This window comes from Citrus clementina, unplaced genomic scaffold (genome assembly GCF_000493195.1).
Source record: "Citrus clementina cultivar Clemenules unplaced genomic scaffold, Citrus_clementina_v1.0 scaffold_5, whole genome shotgun sequence".
NCBI lineage: Eukaryota > Viridiplantae > Streptophyta > Magnoliopsida > Sapindales > Rutaceae > Citrus > Citrus x clementina.
The window spans coordinates 3,505,546-3,518,410 of record NW_006262201.1 but is presented as its reverse complement, the minus strand read 5'-3'; the positions used below and the strand labels follow the sequence as shown (position 1 = coordinate 3,518,410).

The window sequence follows — 12,865 nt, the reverse complement described above, 5'->3', positions numbered from 1 at the left end:
TATATATCACTTTATTAAAGAGCGGGATGAACTTTTACACTGTTCTAAAAGGCTTTTACACTGGTTCTTATCACCCAAAAACAATTTCGGTCTTAGTGGAAATTTAATCTATTTTATTGTTTTAACGCTCTATAGTTTATCCATTTTTTATCATGACATATTGATAATCCATCTTTAGTTTCATGTTGCTCAGTTGTTGCACTCATAATCACAATAGTTTTCACCGCAGCTTTCAATGTACCAGGTGGCAGAGATATATATAGCAGAAAGAATACCCAATTTCTTGGTTCAATCATCTTCCATGATTTTTGCCATTTTAGGTATCCTTCCACTAAGCCATTCTTGGTCATTTTTCATGATGGTTGTTCTATAATCCTTGTTAAGTGCTTAGAACTTTTTATTTTTCAACTTGTAATTAAATTATTCAGTAGTCCAGCAGGTGAAAAATAGAGCCTTAAATGAGGTTTTTCGATTCCATTTTGATCTCGGCCTTAATTTTCACGATCCTTGTGTCTCCGTAACCTTCTTGAGTGCTTTAGAGCTTTGTTCTTGGCCTTTTTTTTTTTTTTTTTAAACGAAAAGCCATTGTGAGGCTGTTTTCTGTAGAGGAAGTAGGCACCATTAGTCACCTTACGACCAAAGATATTTCTAGCAACTTTTAATTGCCAGATTTAGAAATCAAATGAAGATCACAGGAATAAATATTGATCTTAAAGGTAAAAGATATGATTAGAGTCAGATGAATAGATCCTCCTCAATCAATCAAATATGGTCAAAGATCAATTATTATCTAAATGAGATCAAAACAAACAGAAGAAATTTTCTAAGGTTCAGTTCCTCAATTGAATGGCCTTTTAACAACCAAATTCAAATAAACAGTTCTAAACACTCAACAATTATTATAGAACAAACATCAGAAAAATCAACAGAAATGGCTTAGTTACACAGTGGGACAATAGCCCTATTTAATCAGCTTTTATAACTGTGTTTTTCTAATTACCTTTAGCAACTATCTGGCAGCTAGTTAATTCTCTCCAACTGCTTTCTATGATGATGCTGCGGCCATAAGTGGATGAGTACATATCAAGCAAAAGAGGAAACTGCAACAATGCAAACAAGGTGATAGGGACACATCCAACAAGGGCAATTGGAATGATAACCGAATTCCATTTATGAGAAAGAGATATGTGAACGGTTGCACCAAAGGCTACCATCATGCTTGCAATAGAAAAGAACAAGGTGATGAGGCCAATAATTAACTTCTTTGGTAACGACACAAGAAAATCTTCTTCTGCGTAGCGTGAAGTGAGGATGCCCAAGAACATTAGAACTGAAGTGATGGAAGAGAAGAGTGCAAGCATATCTGAAATGGCAAAAATCATGAAAGATTGGTCATGTAAGAAATTTGGCATTCCCCTGCCGTCACTGCCACCAGGTGCAGTGAAAACTGCTGCAAACACTACAGTGATTATGAGTGCAGCTACAACCGAGCAGGATGAAGCTGTTTCCTTCAGCCATTTTTCTCCTTCTTTAACTAATTCCTTGTGTTCTTCTGTAAAAACCTCTCTAGGAGTTTGCTTGAGATCATTTGTAGCTTCGCGAAAGAAAGGATGGACAAGATTTTCTATCGCCTGCAGGAAATTAAAAGTCATAAATCCAAGAACTACAACTTACTTTCAAGGTAGATTTTTTAGTGGAAAGAAAAGCTCAACGTATTTAACGGAAAGATACTAATTAAAGGCATATCGAGAAGAATTTCCAAAAAAAAAATCATTTTGAAATGAGTGCTAGAGAGATAGAGGCTAATAGAAACAAGTTAAAACCATCACCCGTTTACCTAATTTTTTATTAAAATTTAATTAAGCCAATAAACTCGCGACCGGTTTATATTATCTTGTTTCTGCAGCATTCTGTTAATTTTCTTTTTGTTTGAATATCATCCTTCATACATCTTGTTGTACAACAAACCGCAAATTTGGACTCTTAAACATAGAAATTATATTAAGGTTTTTATCCCCCTTTCTTTAATGGACTAGAATCCTGAATCTTTCATCTTTACATATCATATGGTTAGATGAGAAGTCATACCTTGAACCACTGCAACTCCCGTTGCATCTGCAATGCTGCACCAGCCACTTCACTTGAAGGTACCAATCTTCCCGCTAAATGCAGGATGTTGTTGCCAGCTTTGTCTCGTGAAGAGAATAAAAATGTAGTGAAATTTACGCCTTGTATGAGATTAAAAACTTTTTCACGACGATATAAAACTGCATGATCGAATATCGTATGTCCATCTTGATTCGACCAATTAGAAGAAGAATCATAGGCCATAATAAATTCGTTGACAACCTCAGGAATCCCCAATATTGCAGCTGCCAACATTGCTACCGACAATTGTGCACTATTTTGAAAGTTTGTCCAAACCACTCCTTCACATATAATTCTAACTATCTCAACCGTTCGCATGTGCGTTAACTTTTGGTCATGTATACCTTTGATGCCGGGGGCTGCAATTAATTAAACTCGAGTCAATAAAAGAAGGATATAATTAATGGATTCAAATGAATGAATATATCTTAATAGAACAGTCTCTCAAGACTTACATAGGTGCATGAGGGCATTCCAAAGCATCCTATGCAATTTATGCAACATTGCACCTGTCATATATATAAAAAAAAAACAAATAACTTTCAGTTCAGAATCACGAATTCGAGTATATATATATATATATATCAAAACAAAACGAATAAGATTATTACCGACCAAATGTGGTAGTGATCTGTTGAGTAGATCCAAAACGCGTGGATTCTTTTGAGTGGATTTTTGATGTCACAATAAAGCTTTCTATGTCTCCATCCAAGTCATGATAATCGTTGGTCTGAATGGAAGGAACAAGTTCCTTTTCCACAGGAATGCCTGCAATTTGCTAGGTTTTGTTAGGCCACATAAATAAACAGCGTATATATACACACATCTATATAGAGTCATCTTCCAATTAGTGCTTCCTCATTTTATTGAAATGAGGGCTTCTTCATTAGAAGATCACTATATAGATGTGTTTGTGTGTTCGCAAAGGATAGTTGACAGCTACAATTGTAAATTAAACGTTGCAAACGTCCAAGCCGACTCCCACTTGCAAACGCGTAAGGCTTTTGAGCCAACGTGTTTAGAATAATTCTCCGAGAGTCGATGCTGTCACGGCCAATTGTTGGATGACGCTTCAATAAATCTGAAGCTACATCTGATTCATGAACAAAGTCAGAGTGGTGGCGATGTACTTGATCTCTATATAATTCGAGCATCATATATATACATATATAAACGAAGATAACATGACGAAAGTATAACCAAGCAATCAACAGTAGAAACAGGAATTTGGTTTAGCGGATCACATTATATGAAAGCAGCCAAAAAAAAATTAAATGTATATATTTAAACAATTAAATATGCATTCGATAAAATTACTAACACAATCGAGGTAATCAATTAAATTAATGCGGTGGATAGTCAAGAAGAACAGGTTGTTCGTTTCGATATGGTCAAGAGTTCCAAACTATTGCATGATAATGGGTTCATCTTCGAAGTATTTTGCCCTTCTAATATATTTCTATTGGGGTTTCAGTAAGTTGGTTGCGTTATGTGTAAACATTTTTTTTTAAACAAAAGAATTAATTATATTATTTTATCTAAAATTTTTATTTTATTAATGGGTATTAAAGTAATAAATTTTTTTATTAAAGAATGGGTACAAAAAAAGAAGGAATTTATTTGATTAATGTTCATGTCAAGGAATTTCAAAAATACGTATCACAGCGAAAACTCAGGTGCGGAATGTCAAATTTTATAATTTTCGTGAACAACTTTTGTAATGTTGTAAACTCTGTGGCCACACAGAATTTTGTTTCAAACATTCGCACCAAAGTAGCTTCCGTATCAGAGTTGTCAAAAACATATGTTTATGAATTATGGTTTAGAGCTTGCTAGCCTTGAGGTTTTTAAAAGAAAATTTTGGTTAAAACAAGCTATACATGGACGATATAACTTGAGAATTGGTTTATCTGCAATCGCATACGTGTTAGCTTGAAACTTTTAGGTTAATAATACTGACCATATAAATTAGCTGCGATGAGAAATGAAAGCACATTCGCACCATCTTTGCCGCTGTAGATGTCTACACCATGAGTCACCTCTAGTAGATAGTGAAAAGTATCTTTATGACCATATAATGCTGCATCATGAACCGGAAGAAAGCCTTTGTTAAATCAGGGTTATACTTCACTAGAAGTTTTAAGGCCCTTAGATTTCCTTTTGCTGCAGAAAGAGTTGCAGCAGTGTGCCCATGATTATCTTGTCGTGCTAGTGTTTCTGGATCGACCTTTGACGCCAGCTTATCGAGAAGGCATATGGCCTCATCAGACTCAGCATCAATTAATAACTCCACAATCATGTGAAATATTGTCATTGAACCCGGTTCAACAATCTTGGCGGTCAAGGCATCGGGATGATTAGTGACGAAATCTTCCACACCTTGCCAATCATTCTTCTCTATCATTCTGTATAGCGGCCAATAACGACCATAATACTCATCCTTCTCTTGATCATCTGAATTTATCACCATGAAAACAGAATCTATATATTATATAATTGTTATTATTTTTTGGAAAGTTAATTAATAATATTGATTCAGTAAAAATAAATAAATTAGTCTCTTTATGTTATTAATTACCTTTCCAACTCTCTGCATCTTTGGTCTGTTTACTTATGTTTGGCCCCGTTACCGTGAGTTCGTCTTCGGTTTTGTTTCTGCAGACCATTCTTGATAAGCCATTAGACTCGAAAGTTTAAGCAGTTACATAACAACATAGTGTTAGAAAAAAAAAGAATGTTACAGCTCAAAAATGAATACCAGTTTAGAGAAACGATTAAAATCTACTGACCTAGATCATCACCAATATTGGTAGACTCATGAATTAATACTAGAGGGGGCTCCTCAAAAAAAGGTGCAAATTTTTACCAAAGAGATAGAGCTAAAAGGAAAAAAAAAATACGAACTCTAATATATTAAAAAAAAAAAAGACTTGCATTGAAATTTTTCTTCCCTTTAATTTTTGTCCACTTTTTTAAAGTGAGGAATTTCTTATAAAATAGTATACAAACCATTGAGGACTTGTGCAATGTCCCGCGTGGCGGAGTTTGAGTTGTTGAAAAGGACTGAACAATAATTGTACTAATGATAATTTTTAACAACATTTACCTGCTGGATAATAAGCTAGTTAGGGAGGTGGATTCACGAAACATTATATTCAACCTTCCAATGAACCCCACGCCAACCTCTTCAAAGCAAATATTTTTAGGCAAATTTGTCATTAATTCAAAATTAGGGACAACTTTATTATTAGTTCAACTTACATTTACTGTTGTGTGAGGTTGAGATAATGTTGGAGTGGACTTTCTATCATTACAACTCTAGATATACAAGGCAGAGAAATAATATATACTAATGGCAAAACGCAGTCTTCTATGATCTGACTTGTCAAAATGCAACACTTATGAATATAATACTGAAGGCAAATTCTGTACTTGCTAACTACAGATAAAATCTAACTAATTTTTTTTTTTATACCGAACATCTTGTAAAATTTCCCCTGCTTTTCAAAATTTAGGTTTCGTTTGGGATGCTTTTAAAAGGCACAAAAATGATTTTAAAAAAGGAAAAAATTAATTTTAGTATTTAGTAAATTTTAAAAAAAATACTTTTGACAAAATTACTCTATCCTATAGCTGATTTTGAAAAGTAAAAAAAGAGTAGCTTTTCAAAATCTGATTTTGGTAATCAATTTCATATTAAACACAATCCCATATATAATTACATGTATAATAAAAATTCAAAATTATCATTATTCAGTTAAAAAATAAAATCATTACATTTAAAGAGACTATTATTATTGATAATTTTATTGAGATAACAAAATAAAAAAATAAAATTAATAAAGAAAAATATCTTTTTTAGTTATCAATTATAGTGGGACTATTGACACCCCTCAATTACTCTTATAAAACCCTTTTTTCTAAAAGCACCTGCTACAAAAATTAAAATAACACCTTAACTAATAACACCCATGCGTTAGTTCCATAAATGACCTTGCCTATTTCTTCCCAATGAAGACCTACAAAACTTTATGGAAAGATATACTATATCATTATATAGATCTTTGATAAAAAAAAAAAAAATGGAACTATAGACTCTCCCGTGGCAAATAAACAAACTTTCAGAGAGAAGCTTCCATGATTTTGACAACAATATAACTAATGGTGAAGTCAGAATTGTAGTCACAATCAAATTTTAAACCCTAGAAATTAATACAGTTCTTAAGAAATAATTAAGAATTTTTTTCCTTCGATGATAGTTGCTAAACTGATTATTGAATGATTTGTATAGATTTTAAACCTGAAAAAGCAAATTAACACTTTTAAAACTTGCTAATCAAGTGTGTATATGCAATAGAAAAAATTTCTTATGAAATTCCCAACAAAACTAAAATTTAAATGATTTATTTCTTCTAAAGTTATTTGTATATATGAACTTTCATTTAGGATTTTGAGTAACGAATTTATTGTAAGTTGCGGAAAAAATGCAGACAAGAAGTAATGGTAACGATAAAGGAGATAGAAAAGTCTAGCTCGAATGGTAACTAAATCTTCAAGTTTGGTTTTCTATAGGTTAGATTGAAGCAAAATAGCGATTAAATGATTACTCTAGTTTATTAGAGACATCAACATGAATATATTCTTTTTTTTTTCCAATTTAGCTCGGGGGAAGCGAAAAACTTTTAAATAGAAATCTGCAGCTTGAGTTGAGAAAGAAAGATTGTTTTTTTAAAAATCATTTTACTAGAAGTTAAAATTGTAAACGCAGAAGAGGGTTTTATTAGGATTTTGAAGGATGCTAATAACATCACTCTATCATTTACTATGTTTATAAATGCGTAAATAATTTTTATTCAACATTATATCCATTTTAGTCATTTGAATTATTATAGCAATTTAACAGTAAGATTTACCAAGCACATATGGCTTCTTCTATAACTCACACAACTTTTAAAAATAAATTTTAACAAATGTTTAATTAATTCTCTTCATAACTGGTAACAATTATTTTAAAAGATACAGAATTACCAAATTGACGCTTATTTAACTATCGGCCTCCTAAAAAATTAATTAAATTTGGAATACATACTTCAAGACATTAAGCTTTAATTGTCATTATAGAAAATGAATCAACACGCAATCCATCAATTGCATTTTGTAAGATCAAAAGTTTTAATCAATCGATTTTAAATATCTAAAATCAGATATATATATATATATATATATATATATATATATATATATATATAGAGTGTTTATTTGCTTACCTGGAGACGTTGGTTGGATCATTTGCTTCTCGGTTTGATGATCTGCTGGCTTCTTCCATATCAGAGTTAAGAATTAAACTTAATTTCTTGGAGTTTTGCTTTTCTGTACCAGAAGCAAAAGAACAGATATATCAATATTTGAATTGAAGCGAAATCAAGAAGTCAGAAATGTAAAAATTATTGTTTTCTCAGCTACATAATACATATATCAATAAAGACTATGGAGCCTAATACTTGTTATATTGAAAAAATAATTAAATTAATACGCAAATCCGTTAATTATAATACTTAAAAAGAATAAGAACCTGTGAATGTGAAGAGGAATGGTGACGGCAGCGGCCACGAAGCAGCGAGAGTGTTAGTGACGGATTTTGGATGAAATCGATGCTGCAAAAGGGTATTAAGTGCTGTGATTAAATGAAATCCGGGCTTTTGCATTCTTAATCATATATATACTGCATTTGCATGAGAGGTTCCTATCTCTAGGCTTTACTTCTCGATCACGTCGATAATAATTGGAGAATAGCATCTTCCCTTTACTTTCTTTCATATTGGGAATCTTTCACTTTTACTAACTCAAGACAAGCATAAATGCACCAGCACGATAGATGCGAGTTAATTATCTCTATGAAGTATATATGGTAGGTTCTTGTCCTTTTTAATAATTTATTATAACTTGTCAAAGCCAAAATTATGTCCTCCCATTGGCCAGAGCCCTAGGGGAAGGTCCCTCATATGGTTCCACAAAAATATTGACATTTTTCTACTCTATTAAAAATCTTAACTCGATCAATGTCCTCACTCCTCAGCTTCGTCTTGCAGAGTTGTAGCTGCACTCATAATGACAGTAGTTTTCACCGCTGCTTTCAATGTACACATCGCAGATATATAGCGGAGGAATTAATACCCAATTTCTTGTTCATTTTTCTTGATGATTGTTCTATAATCCTTGTTGAGTGTTCAGAACTTCGTTCCTTAATTTGGTTAAAATAGTCGAGAGTCCAGCAGGTGAAAAACAGAGCCATAAATGAGGTTTTGGGCCATTTTGCAGCTGAGCCTCGTTTTCATATATGATCCTTGTTTCTCAGTAAGCCTCCTTCTTTCACTACTTCCCTGTGTATTCGTGTAGGCTCAACTAATAAGATCGCTTCATATGGTAGAAAAAGTATGAGATTCGAACCGTACATCATAATTAAAATAATTTAAAAGTTAAATGTTTCAAAACTCCATAAATCCTGCATGAAGGGAACACAATAAACTAACAAACGTGAATCTCGTGCAAGCAAACATGCACAAAAGTAACAGGCACGCTTACAAATTCACACAATATATCTTCATGTCCCATTTTGATCAATGCTTTCATCATCTTTTGAAGATTCTGATAAGCTGATAACAGAAGCTTTACAGAATACTCCCCCAAGGATCTTGGAATAGAATCAACAAGATGCCTCACAAAGACAACCAGAAAGCTAATGAATTAATGATCAATTAACTAAGACTAAGATTGAGTGTAGAAACAAACAAAGAAACGAACTGAAAACAAGAAATCACAGAACACAGCTAGCTAACGTGGTTCAGTCAATCTGCATTGACTTACATCCACGGGGGAACAAACTTATCAGCTTTATTGATATGGCTCAAGTCTTGATTACAGAGATTAACAAGCACTTAATAAAGAACAATAAAACCCCTGGTTCTTCAAGCTTTCTTTCTCTTGTTACAATGCTCTCAGTCTCTCAACACTCTCTCTGTTTTCAGCTACGTATGTCAGCTTATAAACCACTCAAGAGGCTTTTCCAGAAACACACGTGAGGACCATGTGCAATAACGGTTCTTTAACAACCCTTAGATCGCACGTGCTCAGCTTGTGCTTCATTAACTCCAAAACGGTAGGGCTTCATGTCGTTGCAATAAGTAATTCATTTACTTATCTAAACGCAGTTTTGTGCGTCGTTTAGCTGAGGTGACTGAGCTTCACAAAACGCAAGTTAGCACTGCCGTTTCATCCTTTTGATTTGATTCACTGAATACACAACATCTTTCATATAGTCTCTCCTGCACTTTGTTAAGCATATTACCAATCATCTTAATTAATCATCATGAAAACAGAATCAGTGTTTTAGTTGTTCTTATGCCTATAAAAATTGTTAATTAATATTGAATCAATAAATTAAAAATTAATGTAACCCAAATTTCTTTATGTTATTTAAGTACCTCTCTAACTCTGTACTTCTTCAGTTTGATCCGTCACTTTTTATATTCATTTTTTTTTCTGCACACCATTTTTTATAAGCCATTAGAATCAAAAGTTTAAGTAATTAGGTAAGAACTCAGTGTTATTAAAAAATAAATGAAAGAAAGAAAAGAAAAAAAGAAAAAAGATTCACAAAACGTGAATCCAATTTAAGGTCATGTAAATTGGAGATCGAGAGAAATTTGAAAGTGGGGCATAGGATTGAAACGGAGGCTATTAAAAGAGCAAGAATTAAAATAAAAAAGGCTTAAATTTGATGCTGAGATAATCTCGAAAATGAATACCACAATAGAAAATCTATTTACAATTTACCCAACCTAGATCATCATGAATGGCAGACTCATGAATTAATTCTAGAGGGGCTAGTCAAAAAATGGCCAAACTAATACTAATAGGTATCCAAACAAAAAGCAAAGCCACTTTTTATTCTTTACACATTTTAAACAATTAAACAATTGTGGTCTTAAATTTATGTGTAGAGGTTGATCTGTGTATCAAGCTTCACCAGACCAACACTCTGGCCGGATTACTTCACTACATCAAACAAGTTGTGCACTCACAATTGAAGATCGAAATTGATTCAATATTGATTCAAGAACCCTAATCTAACTCTCAGTAACAAGAATGAATGAATTAGAAGCAGAATCAAAGCAATCACACAAAGAACACTGAGGATCTGTTTGGGGCAGCTGTGCTGCTCCACCCGTTATTTTAGGAGGATTCTCTTAAAATAAAGGGGGTAGAGCAACTGCACAGTCCCTCAATATTATGTGCTTCAGTCTTTTGCAAGATCTACATCCATGGGTGAAGCCATCAGAGAGAGTTTGATCTACACTTGCTCAACGTAATGAGTGTTTTTTTTTGTGAATGCTGAGAAATTTTATTAAAATTAAAAATTAAAAAAATTAGAGGAAAACAACTAGATTATAAATCAATCATGAAAAGAAATATTTGGAGAGTCCCCAAGAGTCTTTATGCAGACTTTTACGTAAAGGAACAAGTCGTTTATCTCACCAAGAGGAACAAGTATTGCTCAACATGATGATTTAGCTCTCTATTGTTTACATATTTTATATCATAACATCCACAAGTTTTTTGGTTTCTTTTATTATTATTATTATTATTATTATAGCCTATTTCAAAACAAAATTTATGTCCTGCCATTGGCTAGAGCAAAAGGAAAGTCCCTCAGACATGGTTCCACAATATTTATGGACTTTTTTCTTTTCAATTAAAATCCACATGACACAATGCCCTTAGCTTCATCTTGCTCAGTTATAGCTGCACTCATAGTCACATAGCTTTCTCCGCAGCTGTCAATGTACCAGGTTGCGGAGACAGTGTGTTAAAAGCTCATCACCAAATTGACAACCAATGCCTAGCAATTGTCAAAATGCATGTGGCAGCAAGTTGAATTTTTGGATGCACCAAAAATTGAGAGGAAAAGATGTCAAGGGTAGGCACCGAATGTTGAAATAAGAAAAAGAAAATAATAAAAAATATATTAAAATATTAAAAAAAGAGAGGAAATAAAGCCTATAAATAGAGGCTTCATTTCCCCTTCTCAACATCAATTCCTCTAGTTCTCTTCTCAAATTTAAAAGAAAGAGTTGAGAGTATTAAGAATTTAATAAACTCTTGAGTGATGAGGAAGTGAGAGATTAGGTGAATTGGGGTTCTGGGTAGTGAGCCAAAAATATTACAATACTTGTAATCCTCATATCACTAGTAAAATATTTTCCTTCTGTCTTCGCCCGTGGACGTAGGGTAAAAGTCGAACCATGTAATTTCTGGTGTCCTCTGTGATTCTATTGTCTCATTATTTCTCAATTTCACTTTAGTTGTGTGTCTGCTTCACCCATCAATTTCTCAACAGTGGTATCAAAGCCATTGGTTGTATTTTTGGAGTCGGGATATTGTTCACGCAAAGGGTATTGTTCGTGTATACGGTATTGTTTACGTATACAGTACTGTTCACGTATACGATACTGTTTACGTATACAGAACCTTTTATATATACAGTACTGTTCACGAGAAACGGTAGGAGAATAGTCAGGCCTGATGTGGAAGCCGCAAACTTTGAACTTAAGCCAGTATATTTGAAATGTTGCAAACAGTGGGTCAATTCGATGGACTACCAACTGAAGATCCTCACCTCCATCTTAAGTTGATTTTGGAAGTGAGTGATGCTTTTAAAATTGCTGGAGCAACACAAGATGCTTTAAGACTAAGGCTTTTTCCTTACTCCTCAAGAGATCGAGCAAGAGCATGGTTGAATTCATTACCATCTGATTCCATCACTACATGGAATGAATTGGCTGATAAATTCTTAATGAAATATTTTCCACCAACCAAGAATGCAAAATTACGGAATGAGATCACTTACTTTCATTAACTTGAATATGAGAGTTAGAATGAGGCTTGGGAGAGATTTAAAGTACTGCTCAGAAGGTGTCCTCATCATGGCATTCTTTGTTGCATGCAGTTGGAAACTTTCTACAATGGGTTCAATCCAAGTACAAGATTGATGGTTGATGCTTCAGCAAATGGAGCTTTGTTATCTAAATCTTGCACTGAAGCTTATGAAATTTTGGAGAGAATTGCCAATAATAATTATCAGTGGCCATCAACTAGACAGATGGCAGTTATGTATTATGTATTTCATGATACAGTTCGCACAATTAAGGAGGTACTACATGTCAATGGTCTAAAGAAAAATCTATTGTCTATAAGACAAATAGATAATCTTGGGTGTAAAACCCATGATGAAAATCAGATTATGAAGATAGCTAGAGGCACGCTTGTATTGATGAAGGCAGAAAAGATCGGTGCTAATCTATTCATGCTTAAAGGGGAAACACTATAGGAAGTTGATGCGTATGTCGTGTCAAATGGAGAAGAATTAATGATAATGTGGCACCTCAAACTCAGTCACATGTTAGAACAAGGTTTGAAGATTCTCTCTGAGTGAAAATTACTTCCGAGGCTCAAATCAGTGAACTTACCATTTTGCAAGCATTGTGTTACAAGTAAGCAGCATAGATTGAAATTCAACAGATCCACTGCCAAAAGTAAATGCATTTTAGACTTGGTTTATTCTGATGTTTGGGAATCGCCGGATATGTCTATAAGATATGTAAAGTACTTGGTGACTTTCATTGATGATTATTCCAGGAGATGCTAGGCGTATCCAATT

At 33.5% G+C, this 12,865-nt stretch overlaps 1 non-coding gene and 1 pseudogene across 1 annotated transcript; both read right to left on the bottom strand.

Annotated features, from left to right (window-relative positions):
- Nucleotides 1–992: 992 nt before the first annotated feature.
- Nucleotides 993–7,793, bottom strand: LOC18042607 (annotated as a pseudogene).
- Nucleotides 7,794–12,030: 4,237 nt separating this feature from the next.
- Nucleotides 12,031–12,138, bottom strand: LOC112098763. The gene has a single exon (XR_002905871.1). It is a non-coding gene; the product is annotated as a small nucleolar RNA R71 (small nucleolar RNA).
- Nucleotides 12,139–12,865: the final 727 nt, after the last annotated feature.